The following is a 19,150-nucleotide window of genomic DNA, read 5'->3' on the forward strand; positions in this document are numbered from 1 at the left end:
AGTTACAATAAACGTAAAAGCATCGGTCATAGAAATACCTCGCAGTTGTTATATCTAGAGGAGTGCCGATAGGAGGTCACGGGGGGTCACTGTGACCTCCCGAAAATTTCAGTCTTCGGAAAAATTTAGAGTTTTATTCGACAAATTGAGAATTTTGCCCCCGCCCCCCTGGTATCCCCGACAGGTTATTTTTCCTGTTAATCAATACGAACTTCGAAGGTTTTCTTACATGTTCGCACAACGCGCACTGTTCAGCTTCAAGTAACTGGGAATACGCCATTTTAAGCGACTGTGAGGAAAGCATCCGTCTATCTATGATCTCATGTAGCATAACGTATATCAGTCACGTTTTTCTGATTTGAAGACGACTTTTTTTAGCCTCTCCTTGGAAACGAAGGTTTGTTTTCATCTCGTCAATATATTCATAGTTTTGACCATGAAATTCTTAAGGTATCTCTTGCTAGTTTTTTTCCGAAACTGTTGAATAGATATTTCAGCACTATTTTTTTCGAGTCAAAAGGTAAAATTGATTTGTATATCTTAAACATAATGATTTTTTAAAAGAAACTTCTTTTGGCGCTATGTAAGTACAATTTTCTATTCAAACGGCAGGAACGAAACGAAAATAATTGAATTGGATTGGCGACAACTTCGTGATGTATCGTCATGTTTGGTGTCAGAAATGAGATACCAAATTCAGCCAACTATAATTGGCAAAATCCCAATAGAAACCCATGTTAACCCGTTTTTGAGATTTCTATCAACAATCTTCTGTAAAACTATCTTTCCTGCAATGGTTCGCTGTATACACTAAGCAGCTGTAGGTAGTTAAAATGCTCCTCTCCTGACCCTAAGGCATTTTTTTTATACTGAGGTTTGGTTTTGTTCCTTTTAGTTACTGTTACTGCAATCTCAGATTTTCGAGCTGCAGAGAAAAAGCATTAAATCTCTTTAAGACTTGATTATCAGTCTTAAATTTACTATACTTTCTGCTCGTTATTACACAATGAGTATGTAGGTTCGAAAAATACCCCTCTCATCTCAGTTTGAATTATCTATATATTTTATTTCTCTTCTATATTTTAAAACTGCATTTAAATATTGTAGTTACGATATAATATTTCAGGCGTCAAGAAAAAAGTCAGGGTCGTGCACGGGAGGGGGGGGGGGGGAGACACCTGTTGATCCGGAAAGGGACTCGAGTTTTTAAATGAGGGGTCAAATATGTGTAGGGATGTAAGGGTCAACAACATGGAGAGGGCCCGTGGAAGTCATTTGTGACGGGCCCCAAAATTTTTGTGCACGCCCCCTGAAAGAAGTATTCTTTTATTCAAATGTGTTAGTGTCATTTATACATATTGGATTAAAGTGGAGCATTTACGATCCTCAGATTGTTCCTATGACTATCGTAAAGGGATGTTTCAGTATATTTTTAGTTTTGCTTTAATTTTAATTTTTCATTCAAACTGTTGGTAAAACAAATGATAAACTTCAACCGATTTAAGTTATGAAAATAATAAAATCGATCTAATACTGTACCAGACATAAAGTCTGCTTATGATATCTTTTAATCAATTCTGAATAAATAAACAGCATCAGCTTTTTTTAATCGTTTGTAGAAAAAACTTTGTAAATTTAATTAAATTAATTGTTTTTGAAAAATCAGTTTAGCTCATTCGAAGATCTGCAGCAACGGACGGGAAGAATGAAATTATATTTTATTAACTAAAAATGAGTATTTCAGCCTTTTTTATATTCTATCGTTAACCTTTGACCGTGTTAATAATAGACTATTCCAGCAAATGAAAAAGCTTGGCAATTTTCACCATATTTGAGTTGTTTTAATCTTCTCATCTTCTTCATCATCTTTTTATATTCAATCGTTCACCTTTGACCGTGTTTAATAATAGACTATCCCAACAAATGAAAAAGCTTGGCAATTTTCACCATATTTGAGTTACTTTAAACTTCTCATTTTCAATCAAATCCTTTTACAGGTTTCACATAACTTCTGTCGTACTCGCCAGAACTTTATTAAGCAACTTAGTTAAAAGGAGATCGCCGGTGCAACCATTTGCCCTTCGGAGACATCTCAATCAACCTCGCATCGGTGGACCATTCGAACCAGACACTCTATAAAGAACTGACAAACGGAATTCGAATTCTATTAAGTTTGAGCTGAATTTAATTACTCATCCTGTCATCTCGTTCGAAAAGCTTTTCAACGACACCATCAGGGAGATCACACTCAGAGACGAGTAGGGATGGGCTTTGTCATAGTTTGCGAATGCGATCTGAATTTTAATTCGAATTTGTGAGCTTTGCTATTCATGGATTTTTGTCGAGTAATTGGTTTATTTAAAGTTCCTTCTTTGGGAGCTTTTGCTATGCATGAATTTTTCTTGAATAATTGGTTTATTTAAAGCTCATTCTAATTTGTAAGCCATGTTATGCGTGAATCTTTGCTGAATAATTTGTTTTTTTAAAAAAGCAATTGTGATAGACCATTGCTAAAAGGGAATTCCTGATAATAGATACCTTAAGTTTGCAAAACTGATGGAGAAGTTTTTTACAGCCATTAAACATATGATTTAAGTTTGCGAAATGCTCAAATTAGCATATTTTAATCTATTCGTACTATTTGTCACTATCCATGCGAAGTATATAATTTTAATGTTTCTTGTCACTTTAAGTTAAAAATATTTGCTTTGAATAATAATTACTATTTTAACGATTCCCAAAATTCGTGATTCATTTTTAAAATTATTTTTATGATATCGCCAGTAGCGTCCGGAACTTAAATTTTTGGGTGATCTGATAGTCTCGATTTGCCGAATGGAACTCCAAATTTGGCCGAATGATGAACTTTCCGAATCGTCAGATAGAATTTGCCAAATTATGGTAATTTTTGCCGAATTTTCAGACAAAATTTGGCGAATTATAATAATTTTGCCGAACCGTCAGATAAAAGCCTCCAAATAGCATATGCCAAAGAATCCGCTCTAAGGGAAGCTCGTTTAAAGATAACTAACTCTCTTGTAGGCTTTAGGCAGTGCTGTTTTTTGGTGGGAGAGGGGGGGGGGGCACCTACATACATACACCGTTGTCCGAAATATATGGTTTGTTAATGTACTAATAAGGCTAATAAAATGTATATAGTTTGAAACACTTTTTAAAGAAATGTCTGCTTGTCTCTAAATTCAAGTCTCTAAACGGTCTTTTTTCTGACTCAACAAAAACCCGCCTACAAAGATCAAGACTGGGAATTTTTTCTAGTAACAGCAAATTTATTAATCTCACTCCTTTTTTTTCTAGTCGTCCCTCCTTTTCTTTATTTCTTGTCGTCCCTCCATTTTTTTTTCCCCTAGCCGTCCCTCTTTTTTTTTTTTTTTGTAAAGTAGCTAAACTACAAATTAGCCTTTAAATTACAACTAAAACATCTCTCTAAAAAAAAAAAAAAAGATATATATTTAAAGTAAAAATTAATGCATCAAAATAATGACATTAACGTTAATCGATAACACAGGTGGGGTTTAGAGAAAGTGGCGACCGAGTGGCGAATAATACCTAAATTTTTAGACTCCCCCACCCCTTTTTTATTCACCGCTAATCTAGATCTTTATTTTGTAAGCTTTGAAAAGGTGTTTTTTTCTTCATAGAACAGATACACAACCATCGATTTGACTCCCGAGAGAAAAAATATTCTTTTCCAAATAAATTCTGTAATGCTTGTTTCTTTTTGTTGTTCCGTTCGCCTGTAGAGAACGCCCACCGTGAGAATGCTATTAATTAGCATTTTGAGCTCAAACACCCTTCCCATTCCTGGAGCTTCATCGCGAATTCTTTAATTGAACACCTGTTAAACATGGCCAAACCAGATTCCATTCACTGTCAGGAGTGGAGGGGCAGAGAACTTCGTCATTCATGCTATTTTTATTCTCTTTTTTTCTTCTTTCCTCGTCTGTTTTATTTTAGTGGAGTATTATTTGGGCTGGAGTTTCTGCTTCTGAACTTGAATGGCTTCGTTTGCTTCTTCGGCTAATTTAGATTTTTTTTTCCCCTCCTTTAAAAGGGAGAAAAAAAAAAGTGCAATGAATCACACGTAAAGTCAAGTGATTTTCCTTTTACTTAATGCAATTACTTATTGAACCTAAATTAAGTGATGGTAATAATGGGGGTCAAATTAAAAGGTAGTTTATATGTAGGAAAAATCACGTGATTTTGTTTGTATGTCTTGGCCAATCGGAGATCCTTAGAACTTTTTTTTAAATTCAAATGTAGTCGGCATTTTCTTTTCTTTTTTTTTCGGGGGGGGAGGGGGGTCAGCATTTTAGTTTTTCAGCAGTTGACCGACAATGCATCAATGTTGACTTTGTATCTCAATTCTAAAAGAGAACTTACGTAAATAAACGATAAGGTTTTTTTTTTTTTTCCTTTTTTGGTGATCATGTATCTTGTTCCTCCCTCGTAAATGTATGAAACTTTGTTTCTTTTTTCAGTGCTGTGCTTTCATTTTGAAATATTTTTTCACTGTTCTTAAATCTAAAAGTATACTCAATAATAAAAAATATTTGTTCTCCCCTGTTTTATTTCTCTGAAGCATGATTGTTCATTAAAATTAAAAGCATATTAGAAGTTCGAAAAAGCGCAAATGCAGGCAAATAAATACAGAGCTGTGTCCTGCACAGTCATTCTTGGTATTGGTAACTTTGGGTCATGCCGGTTAACTTTAAATTTGACTTTAATAGAAAGAAAAAAAACTATGTGCTCCGTACTCCCGGCAAGAATTTTCCGTTCTATATTTTACCAAAAAAAAAAAAAAAGAATATATAATAAAAAAAATAAATAAAAAAAAAAGTTGGCAATACTGAACTCAACTAATTGCATCAACCAATAATTCTGGTGTTACTGTTTGGAAGCTATTTTTAGGTGTTAATACACTTCTTCCTACATTGTCAATTTTAATTTGCTGCAATAAAATTGCACTTGTATTATGGTAATTTTTTTTTTTTTTTTGTATCTCATTTCTGACGTGGCTCATCTAAGTTACAATGAAAGGCAAGATAGCCTCGTTGAATAATTAATTTTTAATGGATTTGATAATTATTATTACTTAATTTTGTATAAATTTGCGGATAACTAACTTCCTCCATTTTATATCAACAAATGCAGTAAAACTCTTAAAATATGTGTGGGGTAGTTTAAAATAGAAAAATTGGTACTCAAATTTACCCTGAATGACTAGTTTCAGTTTTAAGACTAATAACATGATTTAATGTCAAGAAACTGAATTTCTTGCTTTAATTATTAAGTTATGTGATTTATTGTTTCTTTCATTCGAAAAAATTTTATTGTTTGATGTCTTAATTACTTTCCTTACTGTTTAACAATGCTTTTCATTTGGTCTTTTGAATTATTGGTTTAACTACGGATACCGATGCATAGTTGAACATTTTCATTTGTTTTATGAATTTGAAAAGCAACTGTTAGCTCCTTTTCTTGTTTGTTAGTAATGGTTAATTATTGTACTCAGTGGTGCACACAAGGGAGGGGTCGAGGGGGTCCGGACTCCTCCCATAGCTCTTGCATTTTTTTTCGATTGATTTTGATTTTATATGAATTTTATACGTAAAATACTTCCAAACAATGATAACACTAACTTCAGTTCTAATAAGTGAAAAAATAAAATCCTCTTGTTATAAGATTTTTTTTTTTAATGTGCACTTTTCCTACAACGAATTGCAAAAGCGAGAGATCTTTCTCGACTTTGAGAAGGCTAAAAACATACTTAAGGAGTACTATGTATAATGAACGTTTAATGTGTTCTTGCGCTGCTGAACATATGCAAAATTTTAAGGGGGGGGGGCTCAAAAATTTTCCTTATGGTTTAGCAGAACATTTTACCTATAGAAACCGATTTCAGTACAGACTAGACATATTAAAATTTGATATTTTTAATAACTTACTCATTAATGGCTGGAAAAGAGATTTTTTAACCATTTTTGCAAAGAAAAAAGCACTAAAGCAAGGAATTCCTCATTTCAAAGGAGGGGCTTGAGCCCCCCCCCCCCTTGCTCCCCTATATGAGCGCCCTTGCTGCTGAATTCAAGCTATGTCACCATCACACACTGAGAAAGTTATAAATTACATCGAAAAACGAACTAAAATACTAAGATTTTTTTCGATATGTTGTAAGCCTATTGAGGCAGACTGATGACCGTATATTCATACAGTGCAATAATCATGTTTTTAGTTTTGTAATTACAGATTAAAATGAGATTTTTCTTGATATTCAGACGGTGCTTCTTTTATTTGAATTTTCTTTGCTGTTTTCATTTTTGAATAATGATAAAAGTAAATGCAGAAACTCTTTTGCTTTCTGGTAATTTAAGTATTTGTTATTAATTTTTTTATTAATTAGTGCTAATTATTTATTTTAAACTTTTTTATTCTCGAGAATCGATAAAATCAAGTGAATATGTTTGACGGCATATTAGGATATGATATGAAAATGGGACTTTTAACTTTAGACCCTCCCCTTGCAAAATTCCTGTCTGCGCCACTGAATGTTAAGTGCCCCTTATATTTAGAATTAGAAGGAGGCATTGACATTTTTTACCGCAATATGTAAGAATGTATTTTGAACAAGTCCTGAGAATAAAAAATAAAAAATCATTAATTGAAGAAAAAAATTATTTTTTGTGCTTCATTCTGTGCAAAATTCGAGGCTAAATAATTAATTGAACAATCTTAGAAAAAGGTTAATTTAAAATAATAAAAAAGGCTCTGCTGTGATTGTATAGAGATTGTATTTTAAGTGTTTTTTTTTAAATTTTTATCATACCTTGTATTGCAGTTGATTATTTTTTGCTGATGAAAATGTTTGTCGATATTCGACCATGCTATTGATTACAGAAAGATAAGCCGCATCTACATAATCTCTTAGAATTATATCATCGTCAGCAAAGTCCAGACAAAAGCAGGGTTTGTCTTTTGTATTTTTTGTTGCTTTATTTGGCTTCAGTGGATCCTGAGGCTCAAAAGATTACCTAAAACATTTTAAGAATGCCTTAAAAGTTAGATGTAGCTTGAGGCAAGAATAAAAATGTATATTGCAGCACGATCCTGTAACCTCCTTAGTTGTTAAGGGGAAAAAATGATAATTATCTTCTCTCAGAAGTTTCCGAAAGTTCTCAAAATTCTTTTAGTCCACGCAAAAAAGGCCACTTGTATTATGCTTCCATTACGGATTTTTCTTTACCATCTTTGTCTAAAAATGTATTTTCCCAAAATGACACTATTCTATACTTTTCCTACCACTTTTTTTTTTTTTTGTTTTTCATATAGATGATCACAATTTAAAAGAACTTTTAAGGCGTTCATTTTTGTTTTTGATTTTTATCAACTATGAGGAATATTAGGCGTTCATCAGCAAAACTTTTCCATTTTCTAGAAATCATCAACATTATTCTTATTATTATTATAACTTAAAAGAGCCTTTACCGTTTTCTTTTTCTTTCTGATTTTCATCGACGATAAAAAACTTTATTTTTTAAAACTGTTCGAAAATTTGGAAATAAATATTATTATTATTATTATTATTATTATTATTATTATTATTATTATTATTATTATTATTATTATTATTATTATTATTATTATTATTATAGTAACAAAAAAGAGCTTTTACCGTATTCATTTTTGTTTTTAATGTTTGTCAACTACAGGGATATCTGTAAAAAATATTTATCTGCAGAATGTTTCCACTGTACAGAAAAAAATATTACTTTTTTTATTTTTATTATTTTTGTTTTCATCATTTCTATTATTATTTATTATCTTGACGAAATCAATAAAATACTTCATCGCCATGTTTGATCCTCATTTTCCATTTAATAGAACTTTAATATTTTTACTTCCTTTTACATAGTAAAGGAACTGCTGTGATAGCGAAAAATTTTCGACCTAGGTTTCCATTTTACTCGAATGAATGAAAGCTTATTATATAGCCAATGCAGAGCTGCGGTGTCGGAAGGAAAATTAGCTGCTCTGACTCCGACTCCTGGAATTTAAGGGCCCCCGACTTCGACTCCTTCATCTCATATTCAATCCGACTCCGAGTTTTGGCGTTTTTAAGCCTACGACTTCTTGACTCCGACTCTGCTGCCCTGAGCCAATGTACCCTTGTTCTACGCTCTAGCCATTATAAGTTCAAAATAAATAAATAAATAAATAAATAAATGAAATTCGCCTGCTCTCCAGTTGTTTAAACATTTTTTAATTAATTAGTAGCTTAAAAAAAAACCCTATGTGGGGAGCAATCGTGATTGTAATTCCCAGGGGTGCCCACAGGGGAGGGGGGGGGGGGTTATGGCGTAAGTTGCGCCATCAATTTTTTTTCGGGGGATTTTTAATTTTTTAAAAATTTATTTTTTTTTAAATTTATTTATTAATTTTATTTTTAATTTAAATTATTTACTTTATTTGTTTATATTTTATTTCGTTTATTTATATAGTTTGTGTGTGTGTGTGTCAATGGCGAAGCACCGAACCTTTCTAATAAAATAATAATTAAAGACAAATAAATAAATAAAAAATATTTTTAAAAAATAATAAAAAAATATATTAAAAAATTAATTAAAAAACAGAGGGATAAAAAATAAAAAGGGAAAGAGGGTTGAGAATTTTTTTTTTTTTTTTTTGGAGGGGGGGGATTTGCGCTAGTGAACTTGGGGGGGAATGGGCACCCCTGATAATTCCTTCTAGACCAGTCTGCATTGTTTTCCAAGAATCACTCTTTTTTTTCCGCTTTGACGCGCAAATGTACAGGTGCTTTCATTCAGCGTACTTTCACTCTGTGATATGACTTCCTATATCATTTTATCCATCTCTTTTATCATATTTTAATGCCGATTTTTCCGCATAGAATGCACTTCTTTCCCTTTTGATTACCAAAAAAAAAAAAAAAAAGGCCCTCATTAGCATAGAAGGTTTGATTTAACATTGCAAAAACAATTGTCATAAAATGCTTCTTCTAATCTTATTTGCAATTAGCAGGTCACAAGCCGACATTTCCACCTCCTCAAAACAACGGATCATTGTTCGCGTAAGATAATGGAACATTTTATTTTATTTTTCATGCCATGTTTTCTGAAGACAGAAACAACTTTCTCTGAATAAAAACTTGTAAAACGGGTGTTCTCGTCATGAAGTGAATCATAATTAAAGGTCTAGCCTTGCCGAGAGCATTTCGCAAGGATTATCGAAATGTTAGTTGATGTTTGTTGTCTATTTTCTGCAATTAAAAATGGTTCAATACGGGGAAGCCGAAAGTTCAGTAATATCAGATGCTGTAATTTAGAAATAAGAAAATAAAGTCCATAAACGCAACTTAACTGATTCATGAATGAGAAGTTACAGTCGGACCCCGATAAAACGAATTCATAGGGACCGAAACTTTTCTGTTTCGCCTTTATGGAGAGAAGTAAACTCCGTGTCATTTTCAGCCTGCTGTGTGAGATATGTTTTTGCAGTTTCCAGACCACATAAAGCATTAGAAAAGTAACATATTTAATGGGAGTTTCATTATCGTTTTCTGTATCAGAATCGCTATGCATTAGTTGCCCCCTCGCCCGTCAAAAATTGCCCATTCCAAGAAAAATCTTTTTCTACTTCGGACAAGGTGGATTTTTCGGACAAAGTGGAAGGATATTTGGAAAATAATCCAATTTGTCCTAACTCAAATTAACAAATAAATAAATAAATAAAATAAAATAAAATAAATAAATAAATAAATAAACGTTGTTAAAATAATTCGTTAATTCGGGGTTTATTATTCGGTAAATAGAGGTTTTTGTCTTCATTTTAGTCGGGGAAAAGAAACTTCGCTAAACCGCGAAATTCGTTAAATAGAGGTTCGTTAAATCGGGGTCCGATTGTATTAGCATAACTTTTGAGCTAGTGAACGCTGTAGCTGTGGCTACCGTATTAAGCTGAACTATTGCATCTGCATCGCACTGTTACGTGTCTGTCCTTGCATTTGGGTTTTACAATTCAAAAAATGATCAACAAAACGTATCAACGTATCATAATGAACATTTTTATGCTCTGGAAAGGTCAATACATTTTTGATGTAAATTCATCATAGAACTAGTGGTCATTTTTCCATTTATTAGTTATTTCGTCTTATTTTTCTTTCTCCTATACTATTTTCATCGTTTTGTTCTCCAAAGCATAAAAAAAGTACCGTCGTATATATTCGTCTAAGTCAGCCTATAAGTTTTTATTTACGTATCTTTTCAATTTTTGATGAATTGTTGCTGATAAGAATTTAATCTATGTGCAATGCTCTTGGAGAAGCAAAATCAAACTCTCAATCAACTAAGCTTCATAATTTTCAGATTTTGAACAGTATTCTACCCCCTATATCAATATTCAAATGAAACCCATAAATTTATAGCAGTCTAGTAAAACACTGAAAAAATCGTCTGTTAATTGAAAATAATTATGTTTGAAGAAACAAATGACAATTCAAATTTATTCAATTGATACGTTTTTTTATTTATCGTCTGGAAAACTTAGCTTACGTTATTTGATAACTATTGTACTAGTGGTACCTGCACGGCTTTGCCCGTAGTAAAAAATTAAAAGTTCTTTTGGTTCGTCTGTATATTTATAAATAAGGTATGGTGAATTTCTCGCCAATTGGCTTGCCCATGTTACGGTTCCACGTTGTGATAACTTGGTAATTTACTCGTCTATCTTATGATAATTTTGCTCGGGAAAATGTTCTTAAAATTGGAATAGAAAAAGAACAAAATCGAATTTTCGAAAAAATCGCTTCGAGGTGCACACTCCCATGCTGCAAACTAACTTTGCGAAATTTCATGAAAGTTTGCCGAACGGTTTAGGCGTATGCGCATCGCAGAGATCCAGACAGACAGAGATCCAGACTTTCTGCTTTATTATTAGTAAAGATAAAGATAAAGATTGGCAACAAAAAAAATTTTTTTTTTTTTTTCGTTTTTTTAGAGCACAATATGAAAAATAAATGAAATTTAAAAATTATGACGTCTGTTCTAAGAAAACATTTTGCTGCGTATTTATTTGAGTTAAAGTTTGGGTATCATTCCAAAATGTTATTTTAATGTTTTTCTTGATGCTTCGTATAGTTCTGTTATTAAGTATTTTGGACTTGCGAACACTGTTGACAATTATTTCCTTTCTAAAAAAATCTTTAAAATTTTGGTAAAACCCGTAAATGATCTTTAGATGGAAAGGAAATGTTTCATGTATGTTTTTCCTTAAGACAATAAAGTAAAACTAAGCAGTAAAATGGTAATTGTATTTAACCTCAAAAATATGTCGAATTCCAAAATGGCCAGCAGCGGAATAGATACGTTGTATTGTTAGTGTTGGCGTATGCTTGGACCATTTGAACTTAGGGTAAGATCCGTATCAACGAATTGTTTAAATCCACTGTACATCCAACGTAGAGTAATAATTAAGAGCAGTTCCGAAACATGTTCCTATTTTTTTCTTTTTTCTATGCTTCTAAACGATCCCCAAAAGATCCCCCCATGCCTCATTTGGGACAGCCTATGACTGGATCATGGCAACACTCGGCAAGCGGCAGATAAGGCCAAAAGGGTGGGGAATACATGTGCCATGACGTCCATGCAAAATGTGACCGGCCTACTCTTGGCGCGGCATTTTATTAAAGCCGCCCATCATCGACCCCCACCCCTTTAAAAAGCCCTCTAGCGAGTCGTCTGAGGGTCCCGCTTCAGGCTGCTATTAAAATTGGAAATACTAATTTGATTTTTTTCTCCCTCTCCCTTTTCCGCGAATATAGTGTAATGAAAGGTAGCCATATCGTATTAATTAATTTAGCCATCTGACTTTATGAATCTTCATTTGAAATATAAATTTCTCTAGATAACTGGGCATTTAAAATCTTCTGCGATTAACTAAAAAATTGATTTCCCATCATATAGGGGAGGATGGCCCAAAGCAGGTAGATTTTCGAAGAACGCTCGAAAATTGAAGTTTTTGGATTTTAATCTCAACAATTTCGGTTTTATTTCCTAGCAGGGTTCTTGAACTCCAAAATAAAAAGTGATTTTTTGTGTTATTTCAAACCCAATATTTATTTATTTATCAAACTTAACAACCATGTGAAAAACCCGCTTTGCTCTACCATTGAGCCCAACCTTGAGCTTAACTAATTGTGGTATTCAGTAAATTACCGCCCAGAAGGCAGGGCTAAGGCATAAATACATGAAATACACCGCCCAGCTCAGTCATTTCAAGCCGAGTTTGTTTGGCACTCTATGCTTCCTTAAGAGGTTTTTCCCGCCTCCAGCTCAGTCACTTCCTATGCCGGGCTGGTGAGTGCTAATAAGCGCGAAACTAAAGTCCTCGGCTGGAATGACTGAGTTGGCGGTGTATTTCATGTATTAACTAATTGTGGTTTGGGACATTTGCCAATCAAATATGAAGTTATAAATGATTAAAAATAGTTGACTAGCTACCTGCCATCATACAACAAAATATAAAACAGTTGTACTTATCCAATTTAATGTCAGTACATTTGGTTATAAAACATAAAGAAATAACTGAGTTAATTAATAGACTAATTAATCCTAAAAAATAACTTTTTAAAGTTATACTTATCCTATTGAAAGAGAAAATCTAAGTCAGCACACGAGTCAAAAATTTTTTAAATAACTATATGATTAAATACTATACCCGCTTTGCCCAAAGGCACGTTTTTTATTCCAATAATTATAACCTTAAATTAATAATTAAAAAAAAAAAACCGAACGACCATCGTAGTTTATAGGAGGATAGTGTCAGAATAAGTTAATATTATTCACGATAAAAAAGAAAAAGGCTTCGACTAATCACAAGTTACAAAACTTCATTTTTTTTCTCTCCATGTATCTTTTTTTTTTTTAAAAAAAACCTGGTTGCGCGATGCCGCCTTCACTGCTGCTTCGCTGAGACTGATAATAACTCGGGGGGTGTTCGGGTAAACACGACATACGTATCATCGCAGCTAACACACCATGGGGGGGGGGGGGGGGCGTACGAAGGCCTACCCGCTTTGGGCGACGTACCCGCTTTGAGTCGCCCCTCCCCTACTTAATAGCTTTACAGTCAACTCTCAATAGCTCAAAACCCCAAGGGACCGGCTAGAACAAAATCTTTGAGTTATTAGTGCCTCGAAGATCCCACAGCCTTTTTAAGCGATAAAAACTCAAAAGAAAATTTCGAGATAAAGGAATATTCTCATTATAGGGCTTCGAGCTGTCGAGAGTTAACAGGACTCGACCAGATCGCTATAGGCGCTCAGCGGCTTAGCTTTTGAACTCTTAAGGCCTAAAAAAATTGAACGAAATATTTCTGCCATTGAAGCAAGTTTTATTTCAGCAGGACAAATTTTTATCATTAATGTGAATCACCTTTCTGACATATTGTGGTGTTCAATATTAGTTCTGAATGGAAAATGTTATAATTTTTATCTGCATCATCTACTTCAATTTTGTATTTTTTTATCTTCATCAACTGCTTTCAATGATGTAATTTTTTCTACATCATCGGCGGATCCAGAAATTTTTGTTAGGGGGGTCAAGTTTCAATTACCAACCGACCTCAACATAAAAAAGTATCACTTAAGCAGGGGTGCCTATCCCCCAAGGGGGATAGCGCACCACCTCATTTTCTACGAAGCTCCCCCCTCCCCTTAATTTTTTCAATGGCGCTACCTTCGCCATGTATTATATCTCCCCTCAAATATTCATCAAAAGTCATATTTCTTAGGCAAACAAGCTGTACACGTATATTGTTCCTTTGAAACTGAACAAAAAATCTCAAAATGGCAGTAGCCCAGTAAAGAAACCCAGTCAATCTTTTGAGTTATGACGGGCAAAAAAAGGGGGGGGGGGAGAGGGGGGTTAACAATGACTCCATGTACTATTTTTCCTAACATAAAAAATTGAAGTTTAATAACTATCATAATAAATTTCATGTCACAGGGGGGTCAGCTGACCCTTTGAGCCTCCCCTGAATCCGCCCTTGCTCTGCATCATCTGTTTCAGTGTTGTAATTTTTATATGTATTATCTGCTTCAATTGTATGCTGTTTTTAAGGCATGCTATAACTAAAATATTGCTCGAAAAAAAAACTTGGATGTGTTTCTTTAAATTGCACGTTTGAAAACATGATAGTGAAAGTTAGAAAAATTTATTTTTTACTGTTTTTTGTTCTCGAGAATCGAAAAAATCAAGTCAATATGTTTGACGCGGGGGGACGATAGGGGATATGATATGAGAATGAGACTTTCGATCTTGGACCCTCCCCTTACAAAATTCCGGTGTGCGCCACTGGTTACTTATCTTTCATATAATTTTTCAGTATACAGATTGAACATCCATTTTCATTTTCATCAATCATTAGTAATGAATTTTCAGTACCAGCAAACTGAAATTTCAAACTAGATAAATCGTACCCATAACAGAGAGAAGAAAACATACATTGATGCCTTTTAGTCAATGTTATTCATGAGAGCTGTTGATTCGTTTTTTTTTTCTTCCTCTGAGGTCCTAAATGGAACACTTTCCACAGTCTCTTCGATCGATCCAGATGGATGTACTCACAGGGATGGACGGATGGACAGACAACTAGGATTGGCTGGAAATGAGGTACACCCTAGAGGGAAAGGGATCAACGGAGAGTTCGATGTCACTCCTCCCCCCATCTTTTCCTGGCGTTGCATCTTCCATATCCCCCAATTTTGTTTGGTTTACGGTGGACTTGGATTGGCGATGGATGGGGGGCGGTGGTTGAGTCTGATTTGTTTGACTGAAGGCAATGCAATGCCTTTGTTAGGTCCCGCTGCGGTAAAAATAGGCCTCGCGTAAGCGAATTCACTTGTTTCGCTGAGGTTTGGATTTCGAATTAGCATGCTGAATCAGAAATCGGGGATGTAAGGTTTTTGGAAGCGTGAAAAACAGTACTGCAGGTGTTAGAATTTTGAGGCTGGTTGAAAGTTTTTACCGCATTTCGCTATTAGCAGCTGTTTGGTCTTACTTTTTTTCTTCATAAAACCATTTTGACGCTTCTGTAAATAGATTAAAGTTTCAAATTACATGAGACAGTTAAAAAAATAAAAATACGTTTAAAGGTGTCTGGTTTTGAAATTCAGTAGTACAAGCATATTACATGAAAAAGCACACTTTTAATAGAAGCATCTACTTTTTAGAATTAACTTATTAATACAATAATTAACTACTAATTATTCAATTATATTTTTACACATTACATTATGATTACGTAAGTATTTCCTCCATAACTGATAACACATGCCACTTATTCCTAATAGTCCTTTAACTATAACAACTTCTTACCTTTTTGCTGTTTACTATCCGCAATTTGCCTTTTTTTTTTTTTTTTTTTTGACCAAGAAGGTGTGTGCAGAATCTTATATAATTAAAAACTGAGCGTATGTATCTATGCCGAAGTTTCTTCTCCCGAACGACAGTGAACTGACCATCGAACCAGGCATCGATGACTTAGTAATCTTCCCGTTTTTATGTTTGGCTATTTAACATAATCTTCCGACAATAATTAGCGGAGATATCAATTAAAAACTATTAATTATGACACTTAGATTTCGACACAAAATTCTTATTTTTCGAAGACTTTCCTCCATACAAATTATTATTCAGTGCTTCATCTCAACTTTCCGCAACAATGCTTTTATTAAAAGTTATAGCGGTGAAGAAAAATCATTGAGACGAAAGATCTGTTGCCATTTTTTACCTTGAATATGAGCATATAAAATTATGTTTTGTTTTGAAAAGGCTTCTCCTGTAATCGGGGGATTTTAAAAATGTTTACTTTTTGGTTATTTTTCCGAAATCTGCCGCAAAATTTTACTGATTGTGTTTTTTTTTTGTTCTAGCCTGATTGTTGAAACACGCGTCGCTCGACATAACTTTTTATTTTTGAGGTGGGACCGTGCAAAGCAAGGTGACTTAGCTAGTTTTAGATAAGATTTGAAATGTTTGTTGAAGATGTTCTTTGTGTTTCTGAAAAATGCCTGCACCATCTGTTGAGTGGAAGGCGTGCATATTGCCAAAGCAGAAAACGTCAAAGCTGCGGAGAACGTACACATTACAGGAGATCGTAATATATAATATACTTACCCTCCCCCCCCCGGAAAAATTTGAAACATTGTATTATCCAATAGAGTAAGTGTCAATCGCTCGTAGAAGATTTATATGGTGTTTGTGGAGTTTACTTATTTTCTGTAACATTCTGTTGTGAAAACTCTATTGCTACTGAAGCTGTAGTGCTAATACATAGCATACATTCATTGCTGTAAAAATGGAATTAACGCATTTAAGTGGAGACAGCAAATTGTAGTGAAACACGTTTTCTCAAAGGACTGGGTTAAAAAAGAGTTAAAAAAGACATAAAATACGGGAAAACCGTAAAACGCGGGGGAAACGTAGGACATAAAATCGAGGTTTCACTAGTACGTTAGATAAGATTAGCAAACCAAAGAGTTATTAAAGAGGCTAATCCTTTGCTGAACATATCGAGGAAGAATAATGAGAACTCCTCGACACTGTTGCAACCAAGCCACTTTCACTCTCTGATGTGCAGCACGAATTTCATTTTTTTTTCTTTCTTGTTTCAAACCGAAGATGAATTCATCGTTTGCGGAACAAGGGATTCGGAGAGGGTCCTATCCCACGCACTCAGGCTTGTAGGCTCAGTCATTGGTCAAAGCGTCCCCTTTAATTGGTTCTCGACCACCCCTCTTCGTGAGACCCTTTATGCTGTCAACGTGAGATATTTCTCGCTCGTCTGTTGCTCTGTAGGTTGGTAAATGGATGGACTGGGGCATGGGTTCTTGTGTTTCAGCCCCTTTTTTTTCTCTCTCCCTTTCTCTCCTCCGCTCGAGGCAGATTGGAAAGAGCGATGGGGTAATAATGTAAGCGGTGAAATAATTACTAGTTTTGAATTCAATTATGATGTTAATTTTTTAATTCTTATGATTCTAGGTGTTTTAAATGTTACATGTAATGCTAAAGAGGTCACGAAAATCCAATTGAATTGTTTTAGCTTAATTCAATTGAAATTGTTCGCGCAAAATAAATACAGCTGAACCTCCGTAGCTCTGGTTAATCCGGATCAAATTTGCAGAGTTTAAAAAAAGTTTTATATCCACACTAATGATAATTTTAAATCATGATAACTTAACTAAAGGGTGTTTTTTATAGGTAGAGAACTTTAAGTCGGGAACACTGTTTGATCTGTGGGCCATTTTGGATAGTTGTCACTTGTTTTGTGTTTAGTTTGGTTTGCCATTTCATCATGAATAGACAACAGGACGGTGCTACACGCCACACAGCGCAATGTCAGCAAATTGAAAAAATTTAGTGAAAGAAACTTTCGGTGAACGAATAATTTCGCATAATAAATGCGTGAATTGGCCTGCGAGATCATGCGATTTAACTACGCTGGACTATTTTTTGTGGGACTGTGTGAAGTCTCAGGTCTACACCGATAAGCCACAGACGATTGACGCCTTGGACGATAACATTTGCCACATATCACTCATATACGGCCTCATTGCAGCAAAAAGTGATAGAAAATTGGACTTCCCGATTAGACGTTCTCCAAGCCAACCCAAGTGACCGTATACCAGAAATCACATTTAAATAAAAATGGCAAAGAATCATCTTTCGAATAAAGCCAAATTCATGGCGATTTATATCATTTAACGTGTTTTATTTGAACCTAAAGTTCTATACCTCTAAAAAAAAAAAAAAAAGAAAAGAAAAAACACCCTTTATAAGTGCGCCAAACATTTGCTTTTTATTTTGGTTAAATGTAAAACTCCTGCACTGATCGTGCAATAAATTAAAGTAATCTCGCAAACATTATGGCGTACAGTGCAGTACACTCCCTATTATCCGTGAAATTGGGTGGCACAAATACAAAAATCGCGTATAACCCGAAAAAAGGTTTAATATTAGGGGTAAAGCAGATAAAAAGTGTGTATTGTTACATAAAAAGTGATACAGCGAAAATAGTTGCGGTATTAAAAATTTATTAGCTAGTGTATGCAACCCCTTTGACATACTGTATGCCTTGTCTAGTGGTCAGGGAAGTCTGAATGCGATGAGGAGGTCCCTGGTTCGAATCCTGATTCGGGCATGGATGTACAGTGCTGGCCAAATTATTAGACTAAGACTTTTAAAAGCAAATTCTTTACTAATTACATAACTATAGACACATTAACGAACAGTGAAATAATTATCTAATATTTAGTATGCATTCCCTTGTTCTTGATGAGCATTTTAAGCCTTTTTGGCATACTTTTCACAAGGTTTACACCATTTCTTAACTTTTTAAAAAAGGAGGTAAAAAATTGTTTATACTCACTATTATATATACTCACATACACATACTCACTAATTACCGAAAACTAACTTTAAATATAACAAAACACTAATAAAAAGAACTAGTGAACTGTTTAAGCTGATTGAAGTTATGTTCCTGGTAGGTAGATAAACAAAGAACATAAACAAAGCAGACAGTGCTGCCACCAGCAAACATTAAATTATGCTAAAATAACGTAATAATCAGTATACAGTATGTACTGTACTTTAACCGTAAAATAAATAGTATTTTAGTACAAATAGTGTACAAAAAAAAAAAACCTCTTTATTCTAATAATTTGGACAGCACTGTACTTTCTCTCTCTTGTGCTTCTCATATCTGCGGCGTGAATGTGTTGTGCTGTGAATGGGTACCTTACCCTATAATCAGATCCTTGGAGCATGTGTGAACTGTAGAGGTCGGACTTCACAGTAAATTACCGTACAGTTGGAAAAGTGAAGCAGAGCACCCCAAATTGCCACCCTAGCTGGCACAAAACAACAACAAAATAAACACAGCTGAACCTCACTTATCCGTATCTCTGGTAAATCCGAATCAAAGTTCCAGAGTATAAAAAAAAAAAAAAAAAAAAAAAAAAAAAAAATTTCCACACCAATGATAATTTTACATCATGAACTAAAGTGCGCGAAACATATGCTTTTTATTTAAAATGGGGTCGTTTTCCAAAATT

Source organism: Uloborus diversus, chromosome 7, assembly GCF_026930045.1.
Source record: "Uloborus diversus isolate 005 chromosome 7, Udiv.v.3.1, whole genome shotgun sequence".
NCBI classification, from domain to species: Eukaryota; Metazoa; Arthropoda; class Arachnida; order Araneae; family Uloboridae; genus Uloborus; species Uloborus diversus.